Source organism: Triticum dicoccoides, chromosome 1A (assembly GCF_002162155.2).
Source record: "Triticum dicoccoides isolate Atlit2015 ecotype Zavitan chromosome 1A, WEW_v2.0, whole genome shotgun sequence".
Lineage (NCBI taxonomy): Eukaryota > Viridiplantae > Streptophyta > Magnoliopsida > Poales > Poaceae > Triticum > Triticum dicoccoides.
The window spans coordinates 17232704-17243004 of NC_041380.1; positions in this window are offsets into that span (position 1 = coordinate 17232704).

The window sequence follows — 10301 nt, forward strand, 5'->3', positions numbered from 1 at the left end:
GACATAGCAAGAAGGATTTTTGGCGCCGTTGCCGGGGAGTCTACGCAAAAAGTCAACATACCAAGTACCCATCACAATCCCTATCTCTCGCATTACATTATTTGCCATTTGCCTCTTGTTTTCCTCTCCCCCACTTCACCCTTGCCGTTTTATTCGCCCCCCCCCCTCTCCCTCTATCCTCCCTCCCCTTTCCGCTTGCCTCTTGTTTGCTCGTGTGCTAGTTTGTTTGCTTGTCGTCATGGCTAGTCTCATATCTTCTCCGTTGTCTCCCGAGAGTGAAGTTCTAAATTTTAAACAAAGGGAGGGAGAAAATCTAAAAGATGCTTGGTATAGAATTTGTAATGCTCAAAATAGATCTACCAGGAAGCAATCTACCTTAGTTCTTCTCCGCAATTTTTATGTAGGTGTTAATCCTTGGTATAGATATATCCTCGATACCACTACCGGAGGGAAATTCTTGGGTAGCCATACTTTTGATTCTTATAATGCTATGCTAAATTTATTTGGCTCACCACCTCTTTTGGTTAATGGAACCATGTTAACTTTGGAGCATGTTATGCAAAGACTTGAAATTATTGAAAATAAAGTTGCTACTATTGAAAATCTAGATAAAAAGATCCACAATCAAATTACTCAATATGGATCTAAGGTAGGAATGACTCTGAAAAATATTAAGGAAAAGGGACCCATAGTTAATGAGAACATAAACTTAGATTCTACTAGAATTGATAAACTTGAGGGTATCATTATGTAACACCCTCGATGCGACTATATCTCCCACGTGTCGAGGCACGACTTAGAGGCATAATCGCATTGAAGGCACATGTCGCAAGTGAGGTAATCTTCACACAACCCATGTAGTACACAAGGGAAAGAGATACATAGTTGGCTTACAATCGCCACTTCACGCAAATACATGAATAAAGCATTACAACATCCAAATACAATCAAGGTCCGACTACGGAACCAAAATAAAAGAAGAACCCCAAATGCGACAAAGGTCCCCGATCGACCCCAACTGGGCTCCACTACTGATCAACTAGAACGAAACACCACAAGGGACAAGATCTTCATCGAGCTCCTCCTGAGCTTGGTTGCGTCATCTGCACGGTTCAACGGCACCTGCAAGCTGGTTTTTTGGAAGTATCTGTGAGTCACGGGGACTCAGCAATCTCGCACCCTCGCGATCAAGACTATTTAAGCTTATGGGTAAGGTAAAAGGTATGAGGTGTAGCTGCAGCAAGCGACTAGCATATATGGTGGCTAATATACGCAAAAGAGAGCGAGAAGAGAAGGCAAAGCACGGTCGATAAAAGTATGATCAAGAAGTGATCCTATAACAACCTACGTCAAGCATAACTCCAACAACCGTGTTCACTTCCCGGACCCCGCCGGAAAGAGACCATCACGGTTACACACACGGTTGATTCATTTTAATTAAGGTCAACTTCAGGTTTTCTACAACCGGATGTTAACAAATTCCCATCTGCCCATAACCGCGGGCACGGCTTTCGAAAGTTCAAATCCCTGCAGGGGTGTCCCAACTTAGCCCATCACAAGTTCTCACGGTCAACGAAGGAATAGACCTCCTCCCGAGACATTCCGATCAGACTCGGTATCCCGGTACAACAAGACATTTCGACAGGATAAAACTAAACCAGCAACACCACCTGAATGTACCGACAAATCCCGATAGGAGCTGCACATATCTCTTTCTCAGGGCACACTCAGATGAGCGCTCCATACAACTAAAATCAAACCTCGAGTTTCCCCGAGGGGGCGCTGCACAGGACTCTAGTTTGGACCAACACTCAGAGGAGCACTGGCCCGGGGGGGTAAAATAATGATGACCCTCAGGAGCACGACTCCCAAGGGAAAAGAAAAGGCTAGGTGGCGAATGGTAAAACCAATGTTGGGCATTGCTGGAAGAGCTTTACTTAAGGCGAACTGTCAAGGGGTTCCCATAATAGCCCAACCGCGTATGGAACGCAAAGTCCGGGAACATAACACCGATATGACGGAAACTAGGGCGGCAAGAGTGGAACAAAACACCAGGCATAAGGCCGAGCCTTCCACCCTTTACCAAGTATATAGATTCATTAATTAAATAAGATATATTGTGATATCCCAACAAGTAAACATGTTCCAACAAGGAACAACATCTCCATGTTCCAACAAGGAACAAACTTCAATCTTCACCTGCAGCTAGCAACGCTATAAGAGGGGCTGAGCAAAGCGGTAACATAGCCAAACAACGGTTTTCTAGGACAATGTGGGTTAGAGGCTTGGTTCAACAATATGGGAGGCATGATAAGCAAGTGGTAGGTATCGCAACATAGGCATAGAAAAAGAGCGAGCATCTAGCAAGCAAAGATAGAAGTGATTTCGAGGGTATGATCATCTTGCCTGAAATCCCGCAAGGAAGAAGAACGAGTCCATGAAGAAGTCAAACGGTCGTAGTCGAACGGTTCCTCACAACGCGACGTTATCGGAAGCAAACCGAAGAAACAACACCGGAAAGGAGCAAACAACATAGTAAACAACCACCACATCAACATGGCATGATGCACAATCAAGTATGATGCATGTCCGGTTTAATGAAGCATGGCATGACAAAGGTGCACAAACAATCCTACAAATTAAGTGGAGCTCATTATGCAACTGAGTTGCATATTGAAGAAAACACCACATGACTTATTTAGATCGATCTTGTTTATGTACCCAACAATATTAAATGTTGTTAACCATGGCAAGAGGTGAAGCAAAGTAAACGACACAATCTAATCAATTTAAATGGGACCAGAACCATCAAACAACAATTCCGGTAAATCCCCATATGCCTTAGTAATTTAAAGCAACAACAATTTAAACCTTTTAATTGTTGTTATCATGATGCAGATGACATGAACAAGTTTATGCAATTTTATTAAAAGTTGACAAGAGCAATATGAAGCATTTGTCATCGTGGTAGAAAGAAAGGGGTGCCACGACGTCAAAACGGTAATGATGCCATGGCAACATTCCGGTTCCGGTACTTGATTGAGATATCGATGCAAAGGAGAAGTGTGCGGATGCGTGCAAAAGATGGTGGGGCGCTCCCGGATTCCGGGGGTCCCATGAGTTAGTGGCATGGAAACGAGTGACAAAACGAACATGGTGCAGACAAAGGGTGCATCTCATCCCACATGCATTCATTCGTTCACGGACGTCGTCTCGGGGTTATACCTTTGAAGCGTGCAAACGGGACGGTTCTCGTTCGGTGCAAAGTAGAGGAAGTAGACGTTCTCGGGACGTTCGTGGTGGAGGTAGTCGTACACGATGCGTTGTGGAAGTAGTTGTACTCGCGGACTTTGGCGGCAGTAGTCGTTCAGGGTCTTGGCGGTTCGACGTGGTACACGGTTTGAAGTCGAGCATGTCTCGTAGATGTTCAGGGTCACCGTGAGGAACTTGTCGAATCCAGGGTCTCAGTCATCGGTAGTGGTGCACGCGTTCTTGGTACTTGGAGCCATCACCGTGTAGTCATACTGAGGTCCTTCCCGGGGTCCTAAGCATCGGTCACTGTGATACTTGGGGTCTTCGGACTTGCCGGTCTCGACGAAACGAAAGGGTACTTGGCGATCGACGGACGTCATGGTAGTTGGCAAAAAATCTCAACGAAGATGCCTGACGGTCCCGGTTACAGGTCTTGGCGTGATGGTAGTCGTTCACTTGACGACGGTAGGCGAACTTGACGGTCCTCGTCGTCATGGTACTTGGCGTCCAGTGCAGCAACCTCGCGATGCACAGCTGCAGTGGGGGTCTCCTCGGGTCAACTGTGATGTGCACGGGCCGGAACGCCCGGCGGCTTGGGCTGCTCAAGGATATGGAGTTGACAGGCAGCAGGAGGCTGCTAGCGGAGGCAAAGCCACGACGAGGAGGTCCTGCTCCGGCGGCTGCAAGTGGTAGACGTACGCAGGCAGCGGCAAAGCTTCGGGCGCGAGGGAGAAGGAGCCGGTGCGAGGTGGCTGATGGAGGAGCGCTTCTCACGCGTAGGGAAGGAGGTAGAGGCTGGTGTGGGGCAGAGCAGCAGCGAGGCGAACCGAGGCGGTAGAGCTGGGACTCCGGCGACGAGGTGCAGCGGCGGAGCTTGCCGGCGTCGGGGATGGTGCAGGAGAGGAGAGGTACCGGGCGGCGCGCGGCCACGGAGGAGAGGGAGGACGTGGCGGCCATGGGGGAGTTGATGGCGATGGGCGATGCAGGATGGCAGCAGGACGGCAGCGGCTGCGGCATCCATGGCCTTAACGAGGGACCGGGCACGAGGCTCCTGCGGCGGAGGCGACGAACGGGCGACGGCCGTTGCTAGAGGCGGGGAGGCCGGCGCGCTGGTGTGAGGGCTCCTGCGGGAGGAGGACAAGGGGCTGAGCAGGACTCCGTCCTGGTGCGGTTGGGTGGCGCTACAGAGGGAAAGAGAGGGGGAGATGGGATCAGGACGAAGGAGGAAGAAGCGATGGAGATGGGGTTCGGGCGACGAGGTTTCTGGCGGCGCAAGGGAAGAGACAAGGGAGAGAGCGAGAGAGAGTGATCGGGCCTAGGGTTAGGTTAGGTTAGGTTAGGTTAGGTGGGCTTTCGCCTTGGGCCGGCCCAGTCGGTCAGCTCGGTTGGTTAGGCCGCAGACTAGGTGCAGCTGGGCCGAAGAAGTTGGGCTGGCACTCTTCTTTCTCCCTCTATTTTCCTTTAACAGAAAAATAATTAGAAAGAAGAAAAAGAAAGAGAGGATTAGGGAAAAATTTGAGCAAGCAGATAATTTTCCTGGACTCATAAAAATGAGTTTGTTCCGAGAAAAATAGAAAAGACCAAGATTGAAAGATCTAAATTCAAATCCATTTGAATTTAATTCAAATGGTTTGAATAAGTTCAAGGTAAAGAAGAGCCCAAAAATATTCAGATTTTTGGCGGAGCTCCGGAAAATGACGAAAGAATTTACGGACAAGGTTCAAGGTCAAGCAGCGAGATAACAAAGGCATGGGGAAATTTGCAAGTGTGTTTTAGGTGATTCCATAAGAATGGATTATTTTATAATAGCTCCACTAATATTGGGAGGATATGTTATAAAGAGAATCACCATGTGAATTCCCTCGATTTAAATAGACCGAAGATCCATGCAATTTATTTAGTTGAGTTGCAAAAGATTTATGAGATGATGGCATGATGACATGATGCAATGCACATGATGCAACGAACCAAACAAATCACACGACGAAACCCGCAAACCCTGGAAGGCATTTGAAACTCCGGTCTTGGGGCGTCACAACACTCCACCACTACGAGAGGATCTCGTCCCGAGATCTAGAATGGCACCGGAGGGACAACGGAAAAGAAAGAGAAGAGGTAAAACTAAGTTGCTCCTTTGACAAACGAGTGAAGCCAAATAACCTTGAAAAGGTTAAGCCATATCGAGAAAAGACTACAAAGGAGATAAATGAAGTTGAAAGCACTCTGTTAGGAAAAAGGAACAAGGAAGAATAACTTCAGACAGCACTCCGATTGAAAAGTGATACAAGACTTGATAAGACGAAAAGAAGTTGAGGAAAAAAAAGACACAACACTCCGGTTAAAAACAATATAGAGAGGGAAAGAATGGTATAATTTGGACAACACTTCGATTGTGAGTGGAAGAAATTGAACATGATCTTGACAATTCGAGATGAGGAGTGAAAAGAGCAACATCACAATGCCTCCGGAACGAAGGGAAACAATATCTTGAGAGAGCACGGTTACAACAAATGCTAGAACGGAGTTGTTGGAAAACCAACGACGAAAAGAATAATCTTGATATGGTCTTATGGAATACATTTCAAATTATGAGGTGACAACCTGCCACTCATGGGAAAAAGAATTGGATTGATAAGAACAAGGAGACGAGAAACTATCTCACCGGGAGGATAAATGAAGAACTTGGATCATATATTATCACCATTAATAGCATTAATCCTTAGGGGAAGCTTTAGGTGAAATATAACCCAAGATAACTCCAACGAAGAGGTTGATGGATTTAAAATATCTCACTCTTAACAACATGTGAATCATGAAGCATGAACTCAAATTATCAAGAATGACATAATACCACCTCCAATAATACGGAAGAAAGAATTGCACTCTGGATAGCAAGATGATGAAAGCTTGAGTTCCTTAGAAAAGAATCTCAATGAACACTTCGAGAATGAATTAAATCCTTGATGAAACATCATGTAGAACCTTCATGAAGAACTCCGGTAATAAAAGAATAAAAAGAAAGAGAAATTGAAAACACAAGGTGAATCCTTGCAATGATTTAGATGAATCTCTGTTGTAATATAATTGAAAGAGGTTGGAACTCCGGGAAAGAAAGACGAATAATTGAGATCAGGAATTGGATGAACCTCCAGAATAAGGAATTAATCACTTGAGTGAAACAAGAGTAAGAATTATGTTGTGCGTGTCCTTCACCAATTAAATTGATGATAAACAATGGATTTGGCACACTACTTATTCTCTTTGAAAAAGATAAGATAGATATAGCGTCAACTTGAGAAAGTCTTCAATGAACTACCGGTAGGATTTGAACAACGAATAAATTGATAAGATAACGAAAGAAGAGGAATCTTGCGCGAACCACCGTAAGAATTAAAATGAACGAAGAAAAGGTAAAGAAACACCGGGAAGGATTAGCAAATGAATGAAGATGCTAGAGTGAATTTAGATCCATGAGAACGAATAGATCACGAGCTGATTAGAGGATATTTGGGCGATGCACCGGTAAGATTTGTAGAATGATAACTGAAAGCTGAAGAATGAAATAAACATGAATTGATGGACTCCGGATAGCAAACTGAGAAGACTCTTGAATTGCTCTGGATAGGTGAAAAGAATTTTCACGATCAAAACAATTACGAGAGGATGGCAACAAGCTAGAATCACGAATCTTGAAGAGAGTGGAGCAAGATTAAAGAGAAACTCTTCTTCGGTCTTCAAAACGACGAGAAACACCACCATGAATTATTTAGACACTCCGGAAGAATCAAAACGAAGAGGTTGAGCCAACGATGAAAAGATTTTGATAGATCTTGAGAAGACATTTGACTGATGATATCATTCTTACGTCAAACTTCGAAAAGAATTTGAGAATACCTCCGGGAAAATAAGAAGAGTCAGCTAAGATCCTGGGAAAAAACCTGTGGGTTAAGGCCCACTCAAAAGAAACACCGTTGAAATGATTTAAAAGAGAGAATATGAAGGAAATATGCCCTAGAGGCAATAATAAAGTTATTATTTATTTCCTTATTTCATGACAAATGTTTATTATTCATGCTAGAATTGTATTAACCGGAAACATAATACATGTGTGAATACATAGACAAACAGAGTGTCACTAGTATGCCTCTACTTGACTAGCTCGTTAATCAAAGATGGTTATGTTTCCTAACCATGGACAAAGAGTTGTTATTTGATTAACGGGATCACATCATTAGATGAATGATCTGATTGACATGACCCATTCCATTAGCTTAGCACCCGATCGTTTAGTATGTTCTATTGCTTTCTTCATGACTTATACATGTTCCTATGACTATGAGATTATGCAACTCCCGTTTGCCGGAGGAACACTTTGTGTGCTACCAAACGTCACAACGTAACTGGGTGGTTATAAAGGAGCTCTATAGGTGTCTCCAAAGGTAAATGTTGGGTTGGCGTATTTCGAGATTAGGATTTGTCACTCCGATTGTCGGAGAGGTATCTCTGGGCCCTCTCGATAATGCACATCACATAAGCCTTGCAAGCATTGCAAGTAATGAGTTAGTTGCGAGATGATGTATTACGGAACGAGTAAAGAGACTTGCCACTGACGAGATTGAACTAGGTATTGAGATACCGACGATCGAATCTCGGACAAGTAACATACCGATGACAAAGGGAACAACGTATGTTGTTATGCGGTCTGACCGATAAAGATCTTCGTAGAATATGTAGGAGCCAATATGGGCATCCAGGTCCCGCTATTGGTTATTGACCAGAGAGGTGTCTCGGTCATGTCTACATAGTTCTCGAACCCGTAGGGTCCGCACGCTTAACATTCGTTGACGATATAGTACTATGTGAGTTATGTATGTTGGTGACCGAATGTTGTTCGGAGTCCGGGATGAGATCACGGACATGACGAGGAACTCCGGAATGGTCTGGAGATAAAGTTTGATATATGTGATAATAGTGTTTGGTCACCGGAAGGGTTCCGGAAATCACCGGAAGGGGTTCCGGATGTTTCCCGAAATGTTTGGGTACGAGAACACTTTATTTGGGCCAAAGGGGAAATCCCACAAGGTTTTTGGAAAGCGCAAAAGGAAGTTTTGCGGAGTCCAGGGGCCAGACGCCAGGGTCCCTGGCGTCTGGGTCCAGACACCGGGAACCCTAGCATCTGGCCCTGGAGTCCGAGAAGGACTCTTGCCTTTCGGGTGAAACCGACTTTGTGGAGGCTTTTATTCCAAGTTTCAACCCCAGGGCTCAACATATAAATAGAGAGGCAGGGCTAGCACCAAAGACACATCAAGAAACACCAAGCCATGTGCCGACAACCCCGTCTCCTCTAGTTTATCCTCCGTCATAGTTTTCGTAGTGCTTAGGCGAAGCCCTGCGAAGATTGTTCTTCACCAACACCGTCACCACGCCGTCGTGCTGCCGGAACTCATCTACTACTTCGCCCCTCTTGCTGGATCGAGAAGGCGAGGACGTCACCGAGCCGAACGTGTGCAGAACTCGGAGGTGCCGTGCTTTCGGTACTTGGATCGGTCGGACATGAAGACGTATGACTACATCAACCGCGTTGATATAACACTTCCGCGAACGGTCTACGAGGGTACATAGACAACACTCTCCCCTCTTGTTGCTATGCATCACCATGATCTTGCGTGTGCATAGAATTTTTTTTGAAATTACTGCGTTCCCCAACAGTGGTATCAGAGCCTAAGTTTTATGGTTTGATGTTATATGCACGAGTAGAACACAAGTGAGTTGTGGGCGATATAAGTCATACTGCCTACCAGCATGTCATACTTTGGTTCGGCGGTATTGTTGGATGAAGCGGCCCGGACCGACATTACGCGTACGCTTACGCGAGACCGGTTCTCCCAACGTGCTTTGCACACAGGTGGCTTGCGGGTGACTGTTTCTCCAACTTTAGTTGAACCAAGTGTGGCTACGCCCGGTCCTTGCGAAGGTTAAAACGGAGTCAAATTGACAAACTATCGTTGTGGTTTTGATGCGTAGGTGAGATTGGTTCTTGCTTAAGCCCGAAGCAGCCACGTAAAACTTGCAACAACAAAGTAGAGGACGTCTAACTTGTTTTTGCAGGGCATGTTGTGATGTGATATGGCCAAGGCATGATGCTAAATTTTATTGTATGAGATGATCATGTTTTGTAACCGAATTATCGGCAACTGGCAGGAGCCATATGGTTGTCGCTTTATTGTATGCAATGCAATCGCGATGTAATGCTTTACTTTATCACTAAGGGTAGCGATAGTCGTGGAAGCATAAGATTCGCGAGATGACAACGAGGCTACGATGGAGATCAAGGTGTCGCGCCGGTGACGATGGTGATCATGACGGTGCTTCGGAGATGGAGATCACAAGCACAAGATGATGATGGCCATATCATATCACTTATATTGATTGCATGTGATGTTTATCCTTTTATGCATCTTATCTTGCTTTGATTGACGGTAGCATTATAAGATGATCTCTCACTAAATTATCAAGAAGTGTTCTCCTTGAGTATGCACCGTTGCCAAAGTTCGTCGTGCCCAGACACCACGTGATGATCGGGTGTGATAAGCTTTACGTCCATCTACAACGGGTGCAAGCCAGTTTTTGCACACGCAGAATACTCAGGTTAAACTTGACGAGCCTAGCATATGCAGATATGGCCTCGGAACACGGAGACCAAAAGGTCGAGCGTGAATCATATAGTAGATATGATCAACATATTGATGTTCACCATTGAAAGCTACTCCATTTCACGTGATGATCGGTTATGGTTTAGTTGATTTGGATCACGTGATCACTTAGAGGATTAGAGGGATGTCTATCTAAGTGGGAGTTCTTAAGTAATATGATTAATTGAACTTTAATTTATCATGAACTTAGTCCTGGTAGTATTAGCATATCTATGTTGTAGATCAATAGCTCGCGTTGTTGCTTTCATATGTTTATTTTGATATGTTCCTAGAGAAAATTGTGTTGAAAGATGTTAGTAGCAATGATGCGGATTGGAACCGTGATCTGAGGTTTAT